The sequence below is a fragment of the Rousettus aegyptiacus genome, unplaced genomic scaffold (assembly GCF_014176215.1).
Source record: "Rousettus aegyptiacus isolate mRouAeg1 unplaced genomic scaffold, mRouAeg1.p scaffold_m13_p_17, whole genome shotgun sequence".
Taxonomy (NCBI): domain Eukaryota; kingdom Metazoa; phylum Chordata; class Mammalia; order Chiroptera; family Pteropodidae; genus Rousettus; species Rousettus aegyptiacus.
In genome coordinates this window covers 8,199,682-8,226,026 of record NW_023416292.1, presented here as the reverse complement: position 1 = coordinate 8,226,026, position 26,345 = coordinate 8,199,682, and the positions used below count along the sequence as shown (strand labels likewise).

The 26,345-nt window shown below is 36.5% G+C and overlaps 1 long non-coding RNA gene and 1 pseudogene across 2 annotated transcripts; one reads left to right on the top strand and one right to left on the bottom strand.

Moving 5' to 3' along the window:
- Positions 1-660: 660 nt before the first annotated feature.
- LOC107521658 lies at positions 661-20,814 on the bottom strand. Of its 2 annotated transcripts, none has more exons than XR_004955105.1 (7): positions 20,465-20,814; positions 15,456-15,537; positions 15,191-15,334; positions 13,274-13,338; positions 7,872-7,942; positions 1,601-3,611; positions 661-1,208 (listed from the first exon to the last, which is right to left on the bottom strand). It is a non-coding gene; the product is annotated as an uncharacterized LOC107521658 (long non-coding RNA). The 2 variants fall into 2 exon arrangements; XR_004955104.1 differs by having other exon boundaries at positions 20,690-20,814.
- Positions 681-799, top strand: LOC118613082 (annotated as a pseudogene).
- Positions 20,815-26,345: the final 5,531 nt, after the last annotated feature.

Genomic DNA, 26,345 nt, shown 5'->3' with positions numbered 1-26,345 from the left:
AGACAAGAAAGATGGCTGCTGGTGCTCCAGGCTGACATGACCCCAGGTCAACACCCCCAATATCCATATACCAATCCCAGGGGAAGGCCTGTGGCAAAGCATGGCTAACGATTCACTAAACCTGCTTCTTCTTTCTCCTGGCATCAGGTGGAATTTCTGGCCTCCTCTGCTTCAGGACTAGCCACGTGAGTGAGTCTGGTCAATGGACTGTGAAAGGTTCCACCTCCAGCTTGGCCCAGAGACACCTCTCAAAAGTGATGGAATTTACCCCCCCCCCCACACACACACACACACTGTACAAGGAGCAGGGATAGAGCTAGGTTTATGAGACCTAAAGCTTATGCAATTTAGAGGGCTCACAAAGAAAAAAAAATACAAAATTAGGTACTCTCTATGGGAATATCTGTTTAGAATAACAGAAATCACAAATTACAAATTTCGTAACTTGACAAATAACACAAATATCATGGAATCCAGAAAAATAACATTGAGTTTTAATTAACTGCTTCATATATCTCTATATTATTTTTTCTACTTTTTTTTTTTAGGGAGGAATATAATTTGACTGTCACCTCACAATAAAATAATTTTGTGATCTTTTTTCGTACATAATTGAAAGATAATTGTCTTTCCTTTAATCTTGGTTAATCAAAATGTTTCTTTAAATGACAGTGTACAAAGTCTTCAGCCATGCTACCCTGAAAGAGCCCAAACCTGTCTGATCTCCGAACCTAAGCAGGGTCAGGCCTGGTTAGTACTTGGATGGGAGACCATCTAAGAAGACCAGGTGCTGTAGGTGCAAAAACTAAAAAAAATAATGAATTGTAAACTGACAAGGTCCTTGCAATCTGTGAGGTTGCCTTGCCTAAAAAATTAATTAATTAATAAAACGATACCATGCAAAATAAACAAATGTGTCTTCACACACAGGTATACTAGCTGTAGCTCTGCTGTAAGTCTGTGGCCTACATAAAAAGGAATTCTGATAAATTCTATTTTGTATGGTTTCCATAAGCAAACAAACAAGCCTTTGTAATTATATGTGCTGCATTATCAAGTATATCAAGTTTGTGGAGATAATATTTTTGATAGATAGAAATGGAATCATCTGCTAACGATTTTACATATCTGATTATTGGGTATTTTCCATAGACTACTCTCTGGTTCCACACATTTCAAACTTTGTTTTTCCCCTAATACACACTTAACTTCCTGTCCCGCCCGCGGGACAAGTTATTTGGTGGGAGAACCGAGGAGAACCCAACCTAAAGAAAAGAGGGGTAACACGGACGAGAGAAAAGAGTGGAGGCAAGACAGTGTTCTGATCAAGCCTCAAATTTTATTCTGAGCAGCAGTTGCTTTTATACAGGAAATAAGAGAAAGGGGTAGGGCTGATTAGGGAAAGAGGAGTATATGGCATGATCTGATTGGCCAGCTGGTATCAGCGTCGTTCTGTCCTGCGGTTATTGCGGCTTCCCGTTGCTTAGTTAGAAGGTACTGAGTGACTTATGCAAAAAGAAGAACAAGTTCTTTCTGGCTACGTGACCTTCCTGGTAATTTATAATGGCGGACCTCTAGTCTTAAGATGGCTCCTGACAACTTCCGGCACCAGGCACCCTAAGACACAGCCATACTGTGGTAAGACCTCTGGCCCTCTGCCTTGGTGTTACGAAGCACAGGAGATGGAGACCGTGGAAGCCCAGGGCTAAGGACCATCCCTGGGTCTTGGCAGGGCCCTGGCTTAAGCCTCATCAGCTTCCTGGTCCTTCAGCCTCTGCTGAGGAGGAGATGGAGAGGAAAACGGTTTGGTAGAGACAAGCGTGCTCTCCTGGTTGCAGGCCACAGTTTTTCTATTTGAAAGTCTCTTTTCATATTCTTTTCATTAAAACTACCTCTTGCTATCAGATGGGTACTACACTTACTAGAGCGATCGCTTTGTAAGTTATAGAAATGTCTAATCACCACGTTGTACATCTGAAATCAATATAATATAGTATGTCGACTGTGATAAAAAAAAAGACTACCTCTTGTTTTTCTGAAAAATTTTTACATGATTCCATAAATTTAACTTTTATCCTACAAACCATTATAGTTCTCTAAAATCAGGCTTTAAAAAATAATTTGACCCATTTTAAACACTATCTATATGGGTAAACACAGGCTTGAACTTAGGAAAGAGTGCAGAGAAATGACTTCAGACCTCCATCAGACCACACTTCTGTTAGTCTCTCCCTCAGAAACCATGTGCACTATTTTAACTAACCTACAAATTGAAACAAAATTTTGAAAAAAACTTTAATGTCTAATGCCTATATTTTATTTTACACTTTTGAAGAGACCATGGCTCTCTACAATTATGAATATTAGTTTTCCTGGAAAAAAGAAAACATTTTTTCACAAATTAAAATGCCTTTATTTCTTCAGTAAACAAAAAAAAAATCTGTGTTCTCTGCTAGTATATTTCTGAAATGTCATCATTTAAAATATAAGAAAACAACTTTCTTGATATACAAATACTAGAAGCCCAAGACAACATGGGACGAGGGATGATATATACTCATGTGTTAAATCTCTCTGTAATCAAAGATAAAGATGCTTAATTTAAGTACAATCCTATTATAATTTTGCTTTGAGTTACTATTCCTGGGGGAAAAACCCTTTAAGGAATTGAATTCAGTAACAATACTACTGTATAGCAATATGAATAACATCTTAAACTCTAACTTCAGTACAGAACGGTATTCAAGATTATTTTAAGTTCTTTTGCCTGAATAACAACATAACAGTGCCTTTACTTCCAATTCAAAAAAAACCTACCCTCTCTTCCTTCATTCACTTCTAAGCAGACCTTCAAGTTCATGGTTAGACTAAATACACTGTACCCAGAAGCCCAAATGAGCAAAACGTCTGACAATGTATAAAACCATAAGAGGCAACATGAAAGGCTGACCTGGGGAACTGCTCTCTCCTTTCTTATTTTATAAAACAATGCGATCATTTTTGGAGAAGGGAAAACTTTTGGTTGAAAACATAACCATAGTACCTAGAGCAACAAGAGTAAAAGAACATTGTATCATGCTCCAAAACAAATATTGAGATTATGAAAACTGACACTTGCTGAAAGGAGAGATTACTGAAAGACAGTAACATAAAACTTGGGAAGAAGAGCTAAATAAGAAGTGTACTGACAAGCCTTTACTTTTTTCATTTCATCTGTAAGTCTTCTTCTTTTCGTAGGACTTTGATGTAAGCATTTTAGATGCAATTATTAGGCATAACATTCAAGAAAAAGACTCAATCTCTTCCTTCCCTGACAAATATTTGAATGCAGGATGAACATCCTAAAGTTGCCACAACTGGCTTGTACTTCGGGCTCTCAAATATGGGATGCAGACCTTCATAAATAAAATGTGATCTCCCAAGTCTTTACTGTGTAGTTACAGAGGATGTGAAGGTTGGTCTCAGGGGTCTAGACATGATGTAAATGGCATCCCGTTCCCGAGCGTTTCCGTAGGTTCCACAAGGGGCTGGGCTCTGCATCCTCGTCTGGCCACCTTGCCCCAAAAGGCTGAGTTTCGGAAATCAAGAAGTTCAGCCTGGTTTCAGACCCTCTGCAGATAAAAATTTAAATTGATTAGAATAAATTCATTACTTGCTCTATTATATATACTTACATTTTTCTTGATACTTAGAGTAGAAAACAGAAACCTTGGGCATCATCGTGCTAAGATGAGAGCATATTAGACCATGAAAAATAAGTTAAATTTACACTGGAGCTTTACTTCAAACTCATAATACATAGTCATTAAAATTTTAATAATATAATTAATCATCCGGTTTTATCATCAGATTAAATGTTTTATATACTGTAGCTTTATTTCATTGACTCCATTTCCTGTGGCCTAAAATATGGAAGAAAAATAAAATGCACCTATGAAAAATCTAAATTTCAAATGATGGTTTAGTTTACTCCAGATCTACAGAAAAAAAAAAAAACCCATAAATAAGATTTATAAAGAATGAGTGGAAAGGAATGGCAATAGAAATAACTGACAGTAAATTTCCTGGATTTGCAAATTTCGGGTCCTTATTTTGAATGTTAGAATATTCAGCAACTTCCGACCTTAAATTATTTCAAATCAATCAAGCACTAAATGTAAGTTTTACATAAATTTTATTAGGAGTTTAGCTTACTAGAGAGTTTCTAATTCAACAAAAATAAAATCCAATGCCAACTGCCAGGTAAAATTTTAGAGTTTTCAAAACTTCTTTTGTTTAGCCATATATTGTCTGTTTTTTAATTTTTAATTAATTTTTATTAAATATAATTGATAGAACTATCTTTGATTGAGTAACTGACCATAAATTTTAGTGAGATACAACGGATTATAACAGATATAATACTTTGGCTATATGAAATAGTAATTCCTATTGTCTATCCATTTATCTTTTTAAAAAAAATTAATTTTATTTACTCTCACTACATTATAGTTTTTGTCTTCTCAGGAACAAATAGAACCTTACTCTGTGACATTCAGCACACATGTATGTTTATTCTTCAGCATGGCTCCCATTACCCAGCAGTATCTGACGCCACCATGCTGTTAACTCTGCTGCCTGGACTGCCAGAACCCACCCGCAGCTGGGCGGATGGTGAGAGGTTGCTTTGCCCTTGTAACCGGTTAACCCAGTCCAGTGCAATGAGAAAGGGGAAGAGACCCTACCCCTGCAGGTTGCCCAGACTACAGCTGGGGACCGGAAGAAGCTTCAACTCTGAGTAAGACCAGAGTGTTCATGAATACGGTTATTCAAAATGTAAAAATAAAGTTAAAGCGGTAACTGCATGACCTTTTAATGCCACACTAGAGGACTGTTTAAGGCAGCTGCCTGGCAGTCATCCAGCTGTCCAGAAACTGTAACTTTGACACAGTGTTTACTATGGTTTAGAGCTCACACATCAACACAAGAAATAACTCAATACATCTGGAAGCTAACTTAAAGAAAAATAGATGAAGTGCAATGATTTTATTTTCTATTCAGTAGAAAGGATAACCTTGATTTTATTGCCCTGTAATAAAATCTTCAACCAGTTTTATATCAAATTTAACAACCTTATCTCAGCATTTCCTTTTTCCACCACCACCTCTATTTACTATTTAAAAAATCTAAGTTTTTTGAATCAGCTTTGTCATCTTGCTGATTCCCTAATAAAGGAGTTAAATAAAACTTTGGCATATGCCCCCAATCTATTTTATGAGAATTATGTTTTTTAACCTTATAAATATGCTAGGGACTTTTGCTTCACATCACTGGACAAAATTGTGCCAAATGGCCATTCTCAGCTGCAAGGGACTCTGGGAATTTGAAGATTCACTTTTTAATTTTTAGGGGAAGTAAGTAAGTAAGGTCTTTTAGGAGAGCAAACCTATAGCAACTGTGACTAAGTGAATGGGTGTGTGGTCGTAATGGAAGGGGAGCGGTGAGAGATGAATAACAATCAAGAATGATCTCCAGATAATGCTTGGGTTTATAAATTTATCGAGATGAGGAAGACCGAGAGATACTGCATTTTATCAATACTAAGCATTGAGAGGTTAAAACTTTAATTTTTTATTTTTTGAGATGACATCCAGTCATTCAGCCATTATGTAAAAGAAATAAGTCATTAGCAATTATCTAAATTCTTGTAATAGCTGGTCACATAGCAAATTTCAGTCTGTCAATTATATAATTGAGTGTCCCATTCTAATCAAAAAATTTATGACAGAATTTTCACATTAGACATTAGATTTTTCAGAAAAATGATTCCATTTACCTTAAAATTACTGCAAAATAAACATATTTGCAATGTGATATTATTTAGAACTTTTCAGTTGAAATGTGTATTAAACGTAAATGAAATGTTTTGTGGAGTATAGGACTGTAAAAATACCTTTTTATATGCAGTCTTTGAGATATTAAAGCATATTTCCTTATTCCTAGGAAACAGACCTTCTATATTTGAACCCTTTATCTGCCTGACTTTAATTATCTAACTTGACAAGGTTTAGTTATGTAGTAGCCAGATTCTCCTCTACAATGAACCAGCTGATTATGTGGCACATAAGGACACCAGTCACACCAAGGTGGGCTGATGTTGTAACACTCTTGCCTACCCGTGACTTAGCACTCCTCCACTGAGTGTGAAAACTCGTATCGTGCCAGGTCTGCCTGGAACCCACCAATATTAATCACACGTATTATAAAAGCACCATCCATTCTGTAAATCTTTTAATATATAAGATTTGTACTGTCTTTGAGAACTATGTGCATAGTATTAAAACAACATTTAGGGAAATAAAATCATTTAGGATGTTTCTTTAATATAATTTCTCCCACTAAAACATCGAATTTCTACGAAACTATGCTTTCCAGACTTTCCACATCCAGCTATTAGGTCATGCAGATTCTGCCTTTGCAGTATCTCTTCTGTTTTCTCTTTTTCGACCCCAAAATTGTCTTTCGCCCAATCTATAAATTGGCTGCATTAATGCTTCTCCTCCTCACAAGTCTACAATAGCTTCCAATAGGTTTCTTCTTTTCAAGTCATTCTGATATTGATCTATCTTCCTGAAACACAGAGAATGTCATTCCTGTGTTTTAAGATGTTCAAATGCTCCCTACAGAACAAAATCCAAACTGGCCCCAGACTACTTCTCTGAACTAATTTTTACTACATGCCATCTCTTGTCTTGTGCTCTAATTCCAACTGCAAATATCCTGACACAAAATAAACTTTCGTTACTATATGTCCCTGTTCGTGCTTTTCTCACAGCCTGGAATACTCGTTGTCCTCTTTTCTGCCTAATAAAACTCACTCGTCCTTCAAAGTTGGACTCAAATACCATCATCTTCTTTGAGGAGGCCTGCATGGTCTATTAATTTGAAGTAGATTATTGCTCCGGGTAGGCATGCAATTTGTAGCCTGTGACAGAATTTCTTTTCTAGAAGCCTCTGTCTTCTTGAACCCCATAGAAAAGTGTGGACAAATATAAAAATAAATGTAAGCACAAATACAGATATGAAGTATTCAAGTTTGGACATCATGTTTAGCAAGGTAAAAAATTTTCTAAATGTATTTGTAAGCACCTGATTTAGAAGAGCAGCTGGTGCCCCAACTGTTCCACATAAGATAGAAGACAAAATGAAAATCAATTGTGTCATTTTTATCATATTTATTTTGAGAGTCATAGGACTTTTTTTTAACAGATTCCTTTTTCGAAGGACTTACAATTCTGTATTTTAATTACACTAAATGACTCTAATAACATTATATAAAATATGTTAATACATGTTTTTTAAAATAAAATTTAAAAGTAGGCAACTCACTGTATGTCCTCTCTCTCCAGGTACAGAGGTTAAAAATAATCCAACTGGCATTTTTTGAATTAGTTTCAGGTGTACAGTACACTGGTTAGACATTTATATAGTTTATGAAATGATCCCCCCGATTACTCTATCATCCATCTGGTTCCGCACATAGCCATTACAATACTATTGACTATATTCCCTATGCTGTACTCTACAACCCCATGACTATTTTTTAACTACTAATTTGTACTTTTTCAAGCACAAAACTAAACTAAGCTAAACCAACTAGCATTTTTTGACATTTTGAAGCATGTGGGTCTGCTCTACTAATCTAAATTTTAAATCTAAATCTAAATTTTAAATCTAAATTTTGAAGTATATAAACATTGTATGTAACCAGCAGGCAAAATTATATAGATCATTTTTTCTTTAACATATTGGACATTATAATTGTGATCTTGACAAACCAGTGGAAATGCAAACCAAATACTAAAAGTACCATAAAAGGAAGTACACGATACCTTGAAAGGTGATAATGCGGTGTTTCCTCCTTTTTCTTTCTTCTCTTTTTCTTGATGTTTCCTTTTCTGTCCTAAAAAAACAAACAAACAAAAAACCCAACATATTAATGATTGTTTCAATAAGATAGAGATACATAGACTTTATTTAAATTTATTTATTTTTGAGTAGTGATTATTTTTACATGGTTTGAAACTTAAAAAAGTCACCTTTTCATTCTTGTCAACCAGTCACCTAATTTTTCTCAAAGGCAACAACAAATCTTAAAAGTTCCTTGTGTATCTTTCCAAAAACATTTGTATTCATTTACAGGCTAAAAGTCTATAGGTTCTTTCCTTCACCACCAGTTTCCATAAATGCTAACACATTTTACACATCATTTTGTGTGTACAAAACTCAGAGTCCATTCCTGATCAGTAAAGGATTCCTCAGTATTTTTTATGATTTCAGTGCATTCCATTGTAAGGATCTTCCAAAGTCTCAAAGACCAATCTCATTTCTGACATCAATTGCGTATTTGGGGGTTCTCCATAAAAATGTGTGACAATATGCATTGAGCATCGCCAAGCAGGAAGCTCACACAAGCCTTGGTATCCAGAGTTTTTGTTAGGGCTCTGTCGCATTATTTCCACTCAGAATATTGTTACTACCCTCCTCCTACAACTTTTGGGCTTAGCTTGTTCTTTTTCCTGTTCCGTGAAGTATAAAGTTAGGTTGTTTATTTAAGATCTTTATTGTGTTCTTCATGTAGGCATTTATGGCTATGAGCTCCCCTCTTTTGCTGCATCTAATAAGTTTTCTTATGTTACATTTCCATTCTCATTTGTCTCACAACAGTTTTTAACTTCCTTTTTAATTGCTTCTTTGACTCGGTTGTTCAGAAGCATGTTGTTCAATCACCATGTATATTGCTGGTGTCACTTAAGTCCCGTTTTAGAACATCTGCATCAGCACAAAAAGTTCCTTTGTGCCCATTTTCAGTCAGTCCCCACTGTGACCCTCCTGTCCCAGGAAACCACTGTCTCTACAGACTTGCCTTTTCTGAAAATTTCATATAAATGGATTCAAACAATATGTAGTCTTCTGGTCTGGTTTCTTAATACAATATTTTTGACGTTCATCCATGTGTAGCATGTATCCGGTAGTCTGTTTTTAGTTGTCGACTAACATTCCATTGTATGGATATACCACATTGCATTTATCCGTTCGCCAGTTGATAGACAGTTGGATTGTTTCCAATTTCACATATGTCTTTGTGTATACATATGTTCATGTTCTTCTTGGGTAGATCTATAGAAATGAAATTGCTAGATCCAATGGTATATTTATTTTAACTTTCTAAGAAACTGCCAAACTGTTTCTCTAACGTGGCGGTACCATTTCACATTCCCATCAGCAATGTAGGAGGGTTCCAGTTTCTCCCCATTCTCACCAACACATGGTAACGTTAATCTTTTTTATTAAAACAGTCTACTGGGTATGTAGTGACATCTCATTGTGGTTTTAATTTGCATTTTCCTAAAAGCTAATGTTATGGAGCATCTTTTCACGTCTGTATTAGCTATTGCTTGTTTTCTTTGGTTAAATGTTGATTCAAATATCTTACTCATTAAAATAACTGGACTATTTGTCTTATTATCAAATTGTAAGAGGTCTTTATATATTCAGATATAAGTTCTCTATCAGATATGATTTGTAAATATTTTCCCTCTGTGGCTTGTCTTTTCATTCTCTTAATGGTGTCTTATGAAGGGCAGTAGTTTTTACTTTTTATAAGATCCAATTTATTATTTTTTCTTTTATGTATTACATTTTTGTTGTTATATCCAAGAAATATTTATCCAAACCAAAGTCACAAAAATTTTCCCTTTTCATTTTTTAGAAGCTTTATAGTTTTAGCTCTTACATTTAAACCAATAATCCATTTTGAGTTAAATTTTGCATATGGCATAAGGATATAAGATTTATTATTATTATTATTATTTTTCATCTGGATATTTAATTGTCCCAGCACCATCTGTTGAACTACCTTGGCCCCTTTGTCAACAAAGGTTTATTCTTGGACTCTTAATTCTGTTTCATTGATCTACACATCTATCCTTATACCAATACCACACTGTCCTGAGTACTATTGCTTTATAAGTTTTAAAATTGGATAGCCCTCAGTTGTTGTCCTTTTTCAAAGTTATTTTGACTTTTTAGGACCTTTGAAATTTTAGGATACAAATTTTAGGATCAGCTTGTCAATCTGTACAAAAACCTTGCTCGAATTTTAGTACAAATTATATTCTATCTATAGATCAAATTGGGAAGAATGGCCATCTTAACAATGCTGAGTCTTCTATGAACATGGAGTAGCTCAATTTATTTAGATCTTCTTTCTTTCAGAAATGTAATGTCTGCATTTTTTTGTTAAATTTATTCCTATATATGTTATTCTTTCTGATACTATTGTGAATAGTTTTTTTTAAATTTATTTTTATATAGTTCATTGTTTATAGAAATACAATTGATTTTTGTATCTTGATCTAGCTAAACTTGTTTATTATAGTAATTTATTTATTTATTTATTTAGATGACTTAGGATTGCTTATGTTCAGGAACATGTATGCAAATAAATAAAGTTTTAGTTCTTTCTTTCCAAGGTGGATGACTTTTTCTTGCTTCACAGCTCTAGCAAGAAGAACCACAAGCACGTGAAGTGTGAAACATCCTTACTTTGTTCCCAGTCAGAGGGTAAAGCATCTTTGCTTTGTTTCTAATCTTAGGGGGAAATAGTCCTTTCCTCAGCGAGCACGATGAAGCATGCAGATACCCTTTATCTAGTTGAAGAAGTTCCCTTCTATCCCTAACGTGTTGAGAGTTTTATCATTAAAGAATGCTTGATTTTTTTTTTAAATGCTTTTTCTGTGTACTGGAACAATGTGGTTTTTGTTATTTATTTGATTAATATCATATATTACATTAATTGATTTAGGGGCACTAAACTAACTTTGCATTCCTGGAACATGATGTATCATCCTTTTCAAACACTGTTGGATTCAGTTTCCTAGTATTTCATTTACAAAGTTTGTATACACATTCACAAATAATAATTGGTCTGCAATTTCCTTTGCAATGTGTTTGACTCATTTTGATATCCAGGTAAAACTGGTCTCATAAAATGCATCATGAATTGTTTCTTCTTCCTTTATTATCTAAAAACATTTTTACAGGATTGGTAATCTTTCTTCCTTAAATATTAGAATTCACCAGTAAAGCCATCTGGGCTTGGGCTTTCCCTTGTGAGATTTTTAGTTACCAATTCATTTTCTTTACTTGTTATTGTTCTATTCAGATTTTCTATTACTTCTTTAGTTTTGTTAATTCAATCTTTCTAGTACTTTGTCCACTTAAGCTGTCTTCTTATGACACCAGTCACTGGATTTAGAACTGCCCCCATCCCATTCCAGTATAAGTTTATCTTAGCTAATTACATCTGGAGACTCTGTTTTTCAAATAAAGATCACATTCTGAAGTTCTGGGTGAACATGAATTTGGGGAAAGATACTATTCAACCCACTATGGTGTGAATATATTTATAATTGTTACAGCTTCCTGCTATATTGACCCTTTTATCGTAACGAAATGTCTACTTTGTCTCAAGTAATATTTCTCAAAATCTAATTTGTCTGTGATGTATTAGCGTCATAAAATCAATTAAAAGGCATTCTATGTCCTTTCATATTCTGGAAGATATTACTTTATATAATATGGGACTTAACCATTCCCTGAAAAATCTCTAAAAAACTAAGTATAAAATTGTCTATCAATTTATATTTGGAAAACATTTGTAATATCTTCTATGAAGAGTAGTCTATTTACATTTTTTAAAACTTTTCAAGTCACTCTTGGCTATTCAGAACTAGTATAGTGTAATGTAGTGTTTCCCAAAAGGAGTTCTGTCTACATTTTGGATGGGTCCATTCTTTATTGTTTAAGACCATTCCTCACACCGCAGGGCATTTAACATTCTGGACCCCTATACACTAAATGCCAGTAACTTCCAAGTCTTTTGGAAAACCAGATCCATATCCCCTATGCATTTCCAAATGTCCCTTGGCAGTGCGTGTGGGGGTGGGGCATTCAAGAACCAATGACATAGTGGTTAGGAAGGAGAAATTCAGAGCCGGACTTCTTGGGTTTACATACAAGCTCTGACACTACTGTACAAAACTTAGTTAAATTACTTGGCCCTTCTGTATCTCAGTTTTTTTATCTGTAAAATAGGAATAGCAATGGTACCTATTTAATTATTGTGATGATTAAGTTAGTTGAGAACATGCAAAGTTATTAGAACAATGTCTGGTACATAGTCAGTGTTTGATAAATATTAGCAAATATTATTCCACAAATTTGTCATTTAAACAAGTTTTTATGTGACAGGATAATATTTTTGAAATATTAACTTTTTTTTCTTATTATTTCATCTTTTCCTTATCCCTACTCCCACACTCCTTCTAAGTATTAGGCAGCTGTGAATTCATTGTTTTAGGGAAGGAATAAACCAGGGTAGTAAACAGAACAAAAGAAGTCTACCTGAACTTGATTTCTAAAAATATAGTCCATTAGAGGAATATAGAAGTTTCCTTATGTGGATAAAATATTTGGGAGAAATATAACTGGAAGAACTGGTATGAGTCTCACCTCCCCAAGATGCAAGGAAAATAGAAAGAAACTTCCCTAAACTAAGGGAGAGAGGACATTCTAGGGAAGTGACAGACCTTACCTTAAAAAGATAGGCCCTGTACCCTGATTCACAGATCACCAGGAAAGCAGTAAATTTCCACACAAATATGAGGAGTCTAGGTGGGGGAAGGGAAATGGGAACTCAGAGCTCTGGAATTGTAACAATGACTGGGAGAGGAGGTTATGCTGACCAGGCTGTAATGTGGAAATGGGAGTAACAGAGAGTGAGGCACCACACCTGAAGGGACTAGGCAGACAGGAATGAAAGCATCTCAGTGCCAGATCATGTGGATCAGTGACCGGGGACCAGATAGACTGATGGACACTTTAGAAGATACCTACATGAACAGATAACACTGAGAACTAGGTGAGCATTTCCCTACCGCCCCTGCCTTGGAAATGTAAAGACAACCCCCTACCTCTCACATCTCTACCACCTCATCCTTGAAATAAGACTCAAAGTTGGCAAGTAAGTTTTTACCTATCTGCATAGTTTTCAGTTTTCCGAGCATTATTTAAAAAGAATAAGGATATCATTAGGTTAGCTCTATATTAGCTATTATGTTAAACACTCCTTCCCTTAAATCTCATCAAATTCCCTGTAGATTTTGTTTTCCTTAATTGATAAGAAAGTACAGAATCTTCTAATGGCCAAATATTATTTACAATTACCTACCTTCCTTTCTTTTCTTCATTTACTCCTTTTCTCTCTTCTTTCTCTTATTTTTCCCTTGGTAGCATCTAAAAGAATAAGATTTAAAAAAAAAAAAATGGAAGTGGTCTGGTTTATAACAGGCAGGTGAAAACACCTCCAGGGAAAAGAAATGAACTCTATGATCAAAAGAATGGAAAATCTTTTTATTATGGTGAAGTTACACTAACTTTCTGTCAACAATAAAAAACAAATGTTAGAACTAGAAACTATGAAAAACAAAAACTATACAAGAAAGTCATGGTTCAAATAGGAAGCAATACTAAGACAGGGTATGGTTTTAGCAACTGATAAAATATAAATGTGCTTGATGCTGTGACTAGAAACATTCTGGAAACATTATTCCTTGAGAGTCCCAGTAACCATGACATTAGATCCACGAAAGGGAAATCTAATCCTAGCACAATACTTGGCACTACAACAAACATATGCGTAGAATGATAGTAACTTAAGTGCTGATCATTGGTTTTGAACCTTAAAGTGAATCTATGGACAAAAAAAAATGAGAGTTAATTTGGTCATAGATCAGACTGTGAATGTAGATCCAACTATTGAAAATGTAAAAAAAAGTGCCAAGAAAAGATGGAGGAAAAGGTAGGAGTGCTTATAAAAAAGAGTAAAATAATTGACTAAAGTTGATGGAATAAAAAGTAGAATTACAAGTATAATATTTATTGATGCCTAGTTAATGATAAAATTAATCGTAAAACTAATCATAATACAAATAGCAAACCCTGAGAGGATAAAGGTGAGACAAAGGAGTAATTTAAAGTGAGCTAATCAAAGGATATTGTCTGGAGTTGAATGTGGAGAACGGCTATCGTATTCCGATTGCCCAGTCTCTGATTCTCCTTCCTATGTTTCCTATGTTTCATGAATATTCCTCTGCATTCCTCCCACCATCTATGCTGGAAAGGCCAATACTTGATCTCCCAGTTTCCTATGCAGCTGGGACATGGACATGTGATCTAGGCACAGTCAATCATTGCCTAGGAGCTAGTGATACGAAGTAGCAGAGATAGTGAAAGATCTGCTCTGCCATGTGGCAAAAATACCCCATGTCTAGTGGCAGTGAAGAACCCATTCTGCAGTTGCGGCAGTAATATCCAATGTCTAGTGGCAGCAGTGGCAGTGCTGACAGTGGTAGTATTTAGTGACTATGGCAATGCAAGTTGGGGCATCCAAGTTCAGTAGTGGCAAGGCTGTCAGTGTGCCCTTACCAGACTGCGCTCTGGGGCATGACTATGCCTCTGATTATAGCTGCCAAGTTTTACTTCGTTCCCTTCCATATTTAGAGATTGGTTCTCTACGTTTCTTGGCAATTCTGTGGGTTATTCAATATGTTTTTAATAAATTCCTTTCCCATTTAAATCAGCCAAAGTCAGCTGCCTTTGCTTACAACCAAGAACTCTGAACAATCCATTGGTAAATCAACTAATAGAAGTGTAAGCATATTACTTGAGAAAGAATCAGAAACCCGAATGTCAGCAGTGGTTAGCATATGTAATTCCTTCAGCCTGTAATAAATCTTCCTGAATTCCACTCCTCTGGTTCTGCCTGGAGAATATCTACTCATCCTCCAGTTCTCAATTTAGATATTATTTCCTCTCCAAAGCGCTCCCTGGTCCCTTTGATACATGCATACCAAGTCATAGCACCCATCTGCATTGTAATGTACCATTTGTTTTTATTGCCCAATATAATAAAAGTTCCTTGGCTGAAGGGACCATGCCATGTTTACCATTACACCTGACACTTAAGTGGTACCCTCAGTGAACATTTGTTGAATAAACAGAAGTTATAAAGGAGTTTTAATGAATTTTATTTCTAAATCATCTAACTTAAAAACAAAAAAAATTTTAACAGGGCGAGAAGAAATACCTTCAGTACTTGAATCTGTCTGGCTTCCGGAAGATGAGGAGGAGGAGGGAAACACACAGTCATCTGAAGAATAAGATGTCGATGATCTATGTCGGGATTGGCGGTGTTTTTGGTTTTGCTTTTTTTTCTTTTGTTTGTGTTTGTCTTAGATTGATATATAATGTAACAGTTATTCTCTCAAACATTAGCAACAGTGGGAAACAAAATAATTCATAAAACATATCTGAAATTACTCAAAAGATGTTAAAGCAAGAAAAATTCCTACCTCCATTTCTGCTGTTCCCGGCATCCTCAGGACTTGTGTGTGTGGACTTCTTATCCATGTCTATAAAACCTGCCTGCCATGTCTGTAAAACCAAAATATCAACAAATTATTAGAGAATTTAAAAAGCAAAATGATGTTTTTTGGGGACAAAGGAAACAGAAACCATGTTTTCAATTCTAAATGGAAAGAGGGTCAGGTATATTTATTTACAAAATGGTTTTGTATTTCTATTAAATGGCAACTTTTCCTAGATATAATTTGAAGACAGATGTCGTCAAAACATGCAGATTTAATCAAAATAAGCACCCTGTTTTAGTTTATTTTTGCTGTACAGCTTAAAAGAACAAGAATTTAGTATCGACCTGGTGATACTCTTGGATTACATTGTGTCAAACTGGTTTTCTTCACTGATAAAGGAAAACACAAATGGTTATAGACTGAATTGCATCCCTTCAAAATTCATTTACTATTAGAAAATCTGGAGGGAGACTGCAAGTAATTCAAAAAGCCTTGACACCACACTTTGAGAAATGCTGCTCTTAGTAATTTCATGTAGTCATACAATTTTAGTGAATATAATACTCTTACATTCCTTTTATTTGTTCATATATCCAGTCCCTCATTTCTATTTAATAAACATTTCCTTGGATCATCTATTATCAGCCTTCACTCTGAAGTAAAACAAAGCTCTTCTGGAGACTTAGACATTTCTGTAGATAAAATCATTTTTCTCCTAGTTCATGCATGCATACATGACATTTATTAAGCCCCTGGTTCAGTACTGAAAATACTGTGGTGAACAAAATGGACAAGGTCTACATCTACAGGCTTACATTCTAGTTTAGGGAGAAAAAATAAAATAATTCCTAATGGTAAGTGTTATGAAGAAAATAAACAAATGATATAATTGATAATGCCCTGGTGGATAGGAAATGTCTGCTTCTAAAAAGGTGACACTTGACCTCACATTTGAAAGATGAGTCAGCCAGCCATGTGCAAACTTGAAGGAAAAAAACTTTGAAGAAGATGGAAGATAAGTTCAAAGGCCCTGAGGCAGGAGCAAGTTTAGCATTTCTGTTGTTCAGTAAGACGGTAGGGAAATCTCAAGCACACTGGTCAAACCAGAGTGGTACAAAATGAAATAGTAAGCAAGCAACGACCAGACGATGTAAAAGTATAAGCCCAGCTTTATGTTAAGGAGTTGAGATTTCATCCTGAATATAGTGGGAAGCAACTATAGGGTTTTAAGTAAGAGAGTGTCAAGATCTGATTTGTGACAAAGCACAGTCACATGATCTTTTAAAAACACAAATCAAATCCAAAAAAGTCATCACCAAGACTGATAAGGAGCTTATCCTTTGTTTTCTTTTAGGAGTTTCAGAGTTTCAGGTCTTACATTCAATTCTGAAATCCATTTTGAGTTTTTTGTGTGTAGTGTAGCTAAGGTACAGTTTTCCAAATGCCATTTATTGAAGAAGTTATTCTTTCCCCATGTGTGTACTTGTCACCCTTGCCAAAGATTAGTTGACTAAATATGTATGGGTTTATTTGGGGGCTCTATTCTGCTATGGGCCTATGTTTTGTTTTGTTTTGTTTTGTTTTTTCCTTCTGATGTCCAGAGCAATTTTTGGTATCATAACTTGCAATCTTGTCACAATTGGTGGCTACTTGGAATCTAGTGGGTAGAGGCCAGGGATATAGCTAAATGTCCTACAATGAACAGGAAAGCCCTTCACAACAAATAATTGTTCAGCCCCAAACAATAATAGTAACAAGGTTGAGAAATTCTGTCCTAGTCCAAGCCACCAGAATCTCTTACTAGAAATACTGTAATAGTCAACTAACTGGGTTTCCTGCTTTTACTTTTACCTTTATACATTCTCTTCCCCATAAAGTAAAGCCATGAGATTCAAAAACACACATTTTAAAAATTTTATTCCAGTTGATATACAATATTATATTGGGGGTAGGGAACATTCAGTCTTTCACCTTTAAGTATGATGTTAGCGCTAGGTTTTGTAGATGACCTTTATCAGATTCCCTTTTAAGTGTGTGTGTGTGTGTGTGTGTGTGTGTGTGTGTGTGTGTAACATTGATATAAAGACAGCTACATACTTTCTGAAATTTGTGTTTTATTTCATTGCTCTCTGTAAATAATTAAGATAGGGAAAAAAGCACAGAAAAGTAGTGAATCCCATCGCTTAGAGACCACCACAAGCATGTCAAATGCTCTTCCCACTCCTCGCTCTACGCCATCTCTCTGCCACGTCAGCAATGGGGTAGGAGTGGAGGTAGGGATGCTGGACTGCAGAAGCACGCAGTCTTGCTTGGGAAGCCCAAGTCAGACCAGACAAAGCTCAGCTGCTCTGGTGCTCCAGCCCCTGAGTTAGTACTCTTGTCAAGCAAGTCACACCAGCCATTCCTTTGCGTCACAGATGGTGGTCATTTCTACAGCTATTAAATAACCAATTACCTCTAGACGGATTAGGCTCTGTTTGGGGCTCAAAATATAATTTTTACTCATCTAGGTTGAGCTGAATTAAACACACACACAACACAACACAGATGAACCTGTCAGGTTCATGGTGGAGTTTTTAAAATCATGGATGTTGAATTTTGCCAACTTTTTTCTTTCTTTTTTTTTGCATCTATGGATAGACATACGTAGTTTTTCTTGTGTAGTCTGTTAATATGGTGAGTTATACTAATTGGTTTTCAAATGCTGAAGCAGCCTTGACTTCCTGGGATAAATGACACTCATTCACAATGTATTTTTTTTACATGTTGCTGGATTCAATTTGCTAATTGTTTTCAGAACTTTTGCACCTTTGTCCATGAAAGGACATTGATTTTTGTTTTTGTTTTTGTTTTTTTTAATCTAGTTTTGGTATCAGGTAATGTTGGCTTCATAAATGAGCTGGGAAGTTTTCTTCCCTTTTGTATCTTCTGAAGAGTTTGTGTAGAACGACTATTATTTTGTCTTTAAGTATTTGACAAAATTCACCAGTGAAACTACATGGCACTGTAGGGTTTCCCTTTTGTGGTTATAGAACTATTCAGCTTGTCTGTTTCTTTTTGGGTGAGTTTTGGTAGTTTTGATGGTGGTCCATTTCATCTGAGTTGCTGAATTTATGAGTACAGAGTTGTTTGTAGAATTTCCTTATTGTGCTTTTTAAAGTCTGTGATCAATATTGATATCTCCTCTTAGAGCATGTATACTATAGAAATGAGCTAGTACAATTAGAGATGGGACCTAACTACAGCTATACGAACCTCAAACCTTGTTACCACTAACTCCTTCCTGTATTTAAATTCCATATTCAGACAGATACCAAGTTCTTTTGATCTGTCCTTGACAGTATTTCTTGTAATTTCCCCCTATTCACAATACTGCTTGGCATAGCCCTTTAACAGCTCCTCATCCATCTAAACTATTCCACCTATTGACCAACGAGTCTCTCTGCTTTTCCCTAAATTCTTCACACTGCTGCCAGACATATCTTCTTAAACCGCCAATGGTCCCACACTGCTTATACGATAAAGGCCCTCCACTTCTGGCTGTCTTGCCTTTTGAATTGAAGCTCATTTTAATGATCAAAATCAAGGTTTTTTAACATATAGGTTTCAGAGGGGAGAAGTGGGTCATAAATCTCCTAAAAACTGAATATAAAATTTGTACAAAGGTGAATTTTATTTCCAGAGCAAGGTCTATAGCCATTATTAGATGTTCAAAGTGCTGAAAGAAGGCTTCAACCTAATCTTGTCTCTATAATGTATCAAGAAGACACTACAGAGCCTCTCCAACAGTTTCCACCTCAGTAATCACTCCTTTCTCTGACCTTAGATTTACAAATTTTAATGATCTCACTTAACCTTAACATTTTACAGAGGAGGAAACAAATCTAGCACTTAACTATTTTGTCCAAAGTCACTCCTGTATAATTTATTTTCAGGGCAATTGAGTTAGTGTTTATCTGCTATTTTCTTGGTCTTTTTATGAATAAATGTCGTATTTCCCCTTGAAGTCAGGAACCTCAGAGTTCTTTAAAACTGCAATTATCTTTACTGTCTTATACAAACTAGATGCTTACATGTTTGCTGAGAACAGTGATAATAACAATGACAGTCATACTAAGGCAGGGGAAGAGGGCTATTAATGAGTATTGGATTAGGAGTACACTTTTAAGGAGGCATAAGCACATTTGGGGGATGCAAAATATTTCTAAGCTCGGAGCTTAGATACCCGATAAAATGAAATACTCAACGATCTGAGGAGAGCTCTGAGAAAGTTCATAGACAGAGGCTGAATTTCCAGAAACAGGGACATTCTAAACTGCACTCAGAAAAAATTTCTCAAAAGAATCAACGAAGAGAAATTCTCAGATATCTGAGAAAGAGAACAGGGTGATATAACCAGTTTTGGGGTGAGCTTCAAATTTCAACTCCATCACATCCAACCTAGTTACCTCAAACAAATTATTTAACTTTTCTGTGCCTCAGGGTTCTCCTTTGTATCAGCCCAAGGAGTGTTGCCATGGTTAAATAAAATCATGCGTGTAAAACCCTTAGGTCAATGTCTTACTCTTAAGACATTCTTTCATTAACTGTTGCTATTATTAAATAAGAAAAGGGGAGCTGGGAAGGGAGAAGGGGCTCTGCGCTGAGAAGAGAGGTCCTGGGTAGAGATTTTAATTAGCAGAAGGAAGATTACGAAGCAGCCAGAAAGGGTATATTTCCAAAGGAGGTTGAGGGACTAGAGGTAGGAGCATCCCCGCCGGGTGTGTCTGCGGGCCTGTTAAAATGGGACAGCTGAGGGGAGCGTCGGATGAACACGCTCTTAAAAGCACAGCAAGTCCTCAAATGTGGTTTTTTTTCAATTTGGTTTGGTTGATGAGATGCCCTAGGAACTTTTGTTGTTTATACCAATTAGCCTATGCTAAAATTAGTTTCCTCACATTTGTTTTGCTTAAAGTCGCAGGACCTAACGACACTGACATTTTACTACTTACATATGTATATGAAGTCCGCCATCCTTTAAGACTAACCAAGAGCTTGTGCGATAAGACATATATTCTGGGGACACCCTGAGCGCGGTCGATTTGCGGAGTGGTGGCGACCAGTCCAGGAGTGACGGGAAGGTCGGGAGGGGCTTCAAGGGGAACTGGGGGAAGGGCAGAAAGAAAATGCCGGCGCGGCCTCTTCTAGCCACAGCTCAGCCTGGAACCGTCACTTACTGGAAACTGCAGGGGAAACGACCTTTTGGGGCGGGCTCCATAGCCCCCGCCCGAGGGTGCTGATGAACCCCGGCGCCGGAGACCGCGGAGCCCGAGGCCCCACCGCGGGTGCCCGCCGCGGCCGGAAGTGCCCCGCCGCGACACAGAGGGGGCGGGGCCGACGCGGCTCTTCCGGCCGCGCGGCCTCCCGCAGGGGCCGCGGGCGGGGTCGAGGCTCGTCTGCCCCGGGTTTGGCGCCTCGCAGTGCGTTTCCACGCACATCGCCCAGAACCTCAAACCCTAGGGCCACAGTCTGTAACCGAGTGTCACCACATAGCAACGTTTTCCCGGGATTTGTTTCTTGGTAGATTAATTTGCCCAGATTTGATACCAGTACAGGGTGAGACTCCCATCAAGCAATGTGGTTATTTCCCCATGAATTCAAGCCTTCCCTTGTTTATTCGGGTGAAATCTTGTAATTTTTTTTGTTGTATTGCACATTTCTTTTTAGGTTTTCCTCTAGCAGTTTTGTTGCTTTTAGTCCCCCCCCCCCCCATGGACCCCTATTTTGTTTTTAGGTGTGTTGATGTATTTGGTTACTCCACTAAACCTTTGTATTCTAATAATTCTCCTGGGTTTTGTAGATTAGAAATCTGTAAATAATGATTTTGTCTTTCCCCAGGAAACATTGTAATGTAGCTTCAGGGGTACTTTTTCCCAGAAGTAATTTGGGTTGCATCTTCGATTTCTTCCTGATGCTTTCTGAAGGTTTCTGGTAGATAACCTTTTTTAAAAAAAAATTAAAGGCACTTTGTTCTTTTCTTTGTTTGCCAAGTCGTTTTATTCTTCAAGATCAGAAATGTGTACTATTACCAAATACTTTAAGTATTGTAGAGATGATCATATACCTTTTCTCCATTGCTCTACAATAATAGATTTTCTAATATTGGGTTATCCTTAACAATGCTGGTATGTATACTTCCAGTACATTGCTGGATGCAATTTTGCTCTGTATTTAATTTCGGATCTTTTGTGTTATTGTTTGTGAGTGAGATAGGCTTTTGGTTTTCTTTAGTTCTCTAAAGAACTTGTCTAGTTTTGATATCAGTTTATGCTAGTTCTCAAAATGAATCAGGCAGATGAACTTTATTACATGAACTGAACTGTAAATGATTGGTTCTTTAGGTTTTGAAGAACTTATCTGTAAAGTCATCTGGGTGTGGTGCCTGTTTAAAGGATAAATCCATTTTTGTAAAAAAGTAGCCATTTCATCTGCATTTTCAAATTATTGGAATAAAATTGGCCATGTTATTAACATTTTTTGATCTCATATTGTTCTTATTCATTTTTATACATTCTATTTAAGTTGTTTTTTCTTTTTCTAGATCATATTTATTGAACCAGCTTTTGATTTTATCGATAACTTCTATCTTCGAGGTTGTTTTCTCTAATGTATGCCCTCAGTTTATTCTTTTTATAGACTCTACAGTTGAAAACTTTTCTTTAAAATGTTTTATATTAAGGATTACAAACATATATAAAGTTACAGAATAATATATACCTATATACTGACTACCTAACTTTATCACAGGTAACATTTTTCCATATTTGCTTCAGATTTTAATTTTACCAATGAGCCCCCTAGGAACCTCTTCTGCAGTTTCACTCTCCCTCTCTTCTTCCCCAAAGTTAATTCCTCCCCTGGATGTGGTATCGATTATTCCCATGAAAGCTTTTATACATGCTACATAAATATGCAGTTACATAAGTAACATAAAGTATTGCTTTGCATGTTTTTAAACTTCATAAATGATACCATTGTTTAACATGCTTTTATCACCCCAAATTATGTTTATGAAAGTATCCACGTTGATTCATGTAGTTCTAGCTTTTTCATTGTAACTGCCAAAAAGAATTTCATTGTCTGACTATAAAGCAATTTATCCATTCTCCCGTTCCTAGTAATTTAACAATTTCTGATTTTTGCCATTATAAATCAAGTTAATGGGCATTCTTATACACATCATATTGTGCATAGGCAAGAATTTTTAAACATGTCTACAAATGGAATTGCAGGGAGAAAGAGTTTACACAAGTCAACTTTGATATTGTAAAATTGTTCTTCAGTGGTTGTACTAGAGTTTCTGTTGCTCTACATCCATGCCATCCTTTGTTTTTCCCAGTTTTTTTTTCCTCTTATAAACAATGCTAGTAGTAAACTTTCATGTGTCTGCTAGTACACATATGCAAGAGTATTTCTGAATGTATACCTAGAAATGGAGTTATTAGTTGTTTTATTTTAGATATGTATTTAATAAACATTTATATGTGTTACTGGAGAGTGGGGGTTCTCTCCAGGCACTTTATCCAGGTTCTTGATGTTGCAAAGAATTGAGCAAGACACCGAAATACAGTAGGAAGGAAATACAGTAGAAGGGAAAGTACACTTCCAGAGATGGAAGTGGGCCTGAGCAAGAGAAGCGTGACTCAAAAGGCCTAGTAACAAAGCCTTTGGGATTTTTATCCCTATTTGCTATTGGTGGTTATTTTTCTTAGGTGGCTTCCTTGATTGACAACTAAGATTGACAGGACTCATTGAGTCATCATTTTGCTTTCTGAGCATGTTCATTCCCAGAATTCAGTCTGTTTTAATGATATTAATGAACTTCATATTATAATAATTGTATAATGAGGCTCAGGTGAGTTGAAGGTTGTTGGGGTCTTCACTGAGCAAGTGTGAGTGACTGGCTTAAACTGGTACCTAATTCTCTGTTTACTTTTCTTTGTATAATTTTAAAAAATGCCATCTGGCTTGCTTAATTGTGGGCAGATTAGGGTGGACCCCTTCTAGGATAGGATGACCTCAGTGTCTTTGCAGGCAGACTCAAAACCCCCTAACTTTCCTGCCTCTTTTCCAAGAGCTATGAACCCACTTATTATTAGTATGGATGTTGAGGGATGGGAGGTTTCTTCTTCTGTATCTGGTTCCTGCTGAGAAGGGCCCTTGTCCCTGCCTATTGGGGTTTCATGGAGCTCTTTCCTTGTCTGCCTCAGTCAGGGTGGGTCTTGGGTTTCTTGCTGAAGTGCCGCCTCAGTCCCTAGACAAGGAAAAGAAGAGACAAACTTGTTATTTAAATCATATATCTACTAATTTATATTATTGATTTTCCTATTAAGTGAGTAAAGGGAAACAGGCCTGGTTAATATATTTCTTAAATAGTAAAAAAGACCTTTGGCTAAAGTTTCCATCCCGAATCAGACTCTAAGGGCCCTGTCTGATCTAACACCATTTCTGCTTAACAATGGGCCAATGACCCTTATCAATAGCTAGAGGATCTGAGTCACCAGTTTTGGAGCAATTATCAGGATTTGAGAGGGTAGGGCTTTTTTCCCAAAGAAAGAAGGGAAGAAAACTAGGTTTACTAAAAAGATTAAGAACTCTGCAAGAGATGCCCCTTATCATTTCCTGGTAAAAGATTAAGAATTTTACAAGTGACATCCCATGTTATATATGCCCCCCACGTTAGAGATATTTCCTTTTTTAATAGTAAAATTTAATTTATTCATAATTATGTGTTTGTATTTAATTCCAACTTGTTTTTCTATGTATGATGCTTCCTGTTTTCTGTCTTTGGTTTGATAAAGTTTATTTTTCCAGTTTTTTTTTTCCTAGTAGTCTGAAAGTTATACATTCTATTTTTATTCTAGTGGTTACTGTAAAAGTGAAAAAATTCCCCAGTAAGCTAGTCCCAAGGACAAGACAGGGAAAGATATCTTCAGGTGCCAACTCCCAAGAAAAAAACAACATTGCCTCCGGGGTGCGGATAACAAAACTGTCTACCAGGCCCTGTTGGCTACAAGATTTAGGAGTCCCCCAGAAACAATAAATCTTTGTACTAGTCGATAACAGCCAACTTCTGCTCTTGTAATCTGCTTGCTTGCTTGATCAAGACCACCAGGACGTTGTTTCAGGCTTTATAAACTGCCTCCTCTGGAAGCTCGGGGCTGATTCTCTGACCCTGAGTGGTGGAGAGAGTCAGTCGCCGGTTTGCTAATAAAAGCCCATAATTTCAATTGGTTCCATGGGTCTTGGATGTGAATGCGCCACAACAGTTACTAATATATTTTAACTCATTTAAATTCATATTTTAGCATAAACATGTAGAATTAATAAGTACCCATGTGAGGTAGTCTCACCTAGTGGTTAGGAGTGCCTAGATTCACATTCTGGCTTTGCCACTTATTAGCTGTGTAACCTAGAGCTTATTACATAATCTCTCTGTGCCTCAATTGCTTCATCTGTAAAACAGGGATAAAATAGGATATAACTCAAGAAAATTGTAAGGATTACTGCATTAATATACAGTTATTATGTAAACTTCTTAGGACAGTGCCTACACAACACATAAATCTCTCGACCAGTTTTTTAGTCTATGAACTAGGCATAAAACCTGCCTAGCAGATTTATTATAAAGATTCAGTGCATTATTATATATATATATACAGTTTAGTTTAATACACTGGACATCCTCTGTGCACTTGAAGAGGAATTTTCACTCAAAAGGCTAATCGGCTCTTTGTTCTGCTTCTGTAAATATGCTTGCTGCATAGGCCATACTCAAAATTAACTAAAGACTCTCATCTTCCCTTCTGCTTGTTGTAAGCAACAAATGTAATTGCCTGTACCTCCCAGCAACTCTCACGCTTTGCAACTCTTTGTAACTGCATGCAACCCATAGCAGCTCGAGTGCTTTGTAGCCATCTGAGGACAAATTAACCAATCAGCCCATGCCGAATAAGATCTACATACGGCATGTTGCAAATGAGCCCCAGGGCTCCTCTGGGGCGGCTGCATAATAAACCTGTTTTCCAACTTTCTGAGTGCTGCTTGGTTTCTCACTGGTCAAATTTTTGCAACTTTTCTGCAACAGAATGAGACATGGTTTTTAGCTTTAAGGAGTTTATTAGCTAGTAAGGGCACAGCCATGTACACATTTGCAGTGTGATGTAACCTTAATACTCTTCCCATGTCCTCCTCTCTAGTCCCTTTCTTATCTGTGCTTCACACTAATTTTTTTAGAATACATTAGTCAGAGCATGCATTCCCCCGCTAAAAGCTTGTCAAGTTTAATAACACTTTACTTAAAACACAAAGTTCTTGCTGCGACTTCAGCACTAGATTCTGTGCCTTGCCTTCTTTTCTAACTTCATCGAGTGCCTCTCCCCTCTTCTAATGGACTGTCACCACCCTGGCCTCTTCTCAGTCCCTAAACCGGCTCTTTTACAGTCATGCACCACTGAACAACCAGGATACATTATGCGCCATTAGGTGATTTTGTCATTGTGCAAACATTGCAAACCTAGATGGTATAGCCTACCACACTCCTAGGCTATATGGTATATAGACTATTGCTCTTAAGCTACAAGCCTGTATAGCATGTTACTGTACAAAACACAAGATCAAATCAAGCACAAGCAAAAATGATGTAATCAATAGATGCGGCAAACACGAGATGTACGTGGCTGCTGTCGGCGTAACCCAGGATTCTGTTCTATAGCAAGCCATTTTTTTTTTTAAATAAGTAGAAAGTGTATAATCTAAAATACTGATAAAACATGTAGTATAGTAAGTACATGAACCAGTAACAGTCATTTATTGTCATCATCATGCAGTACG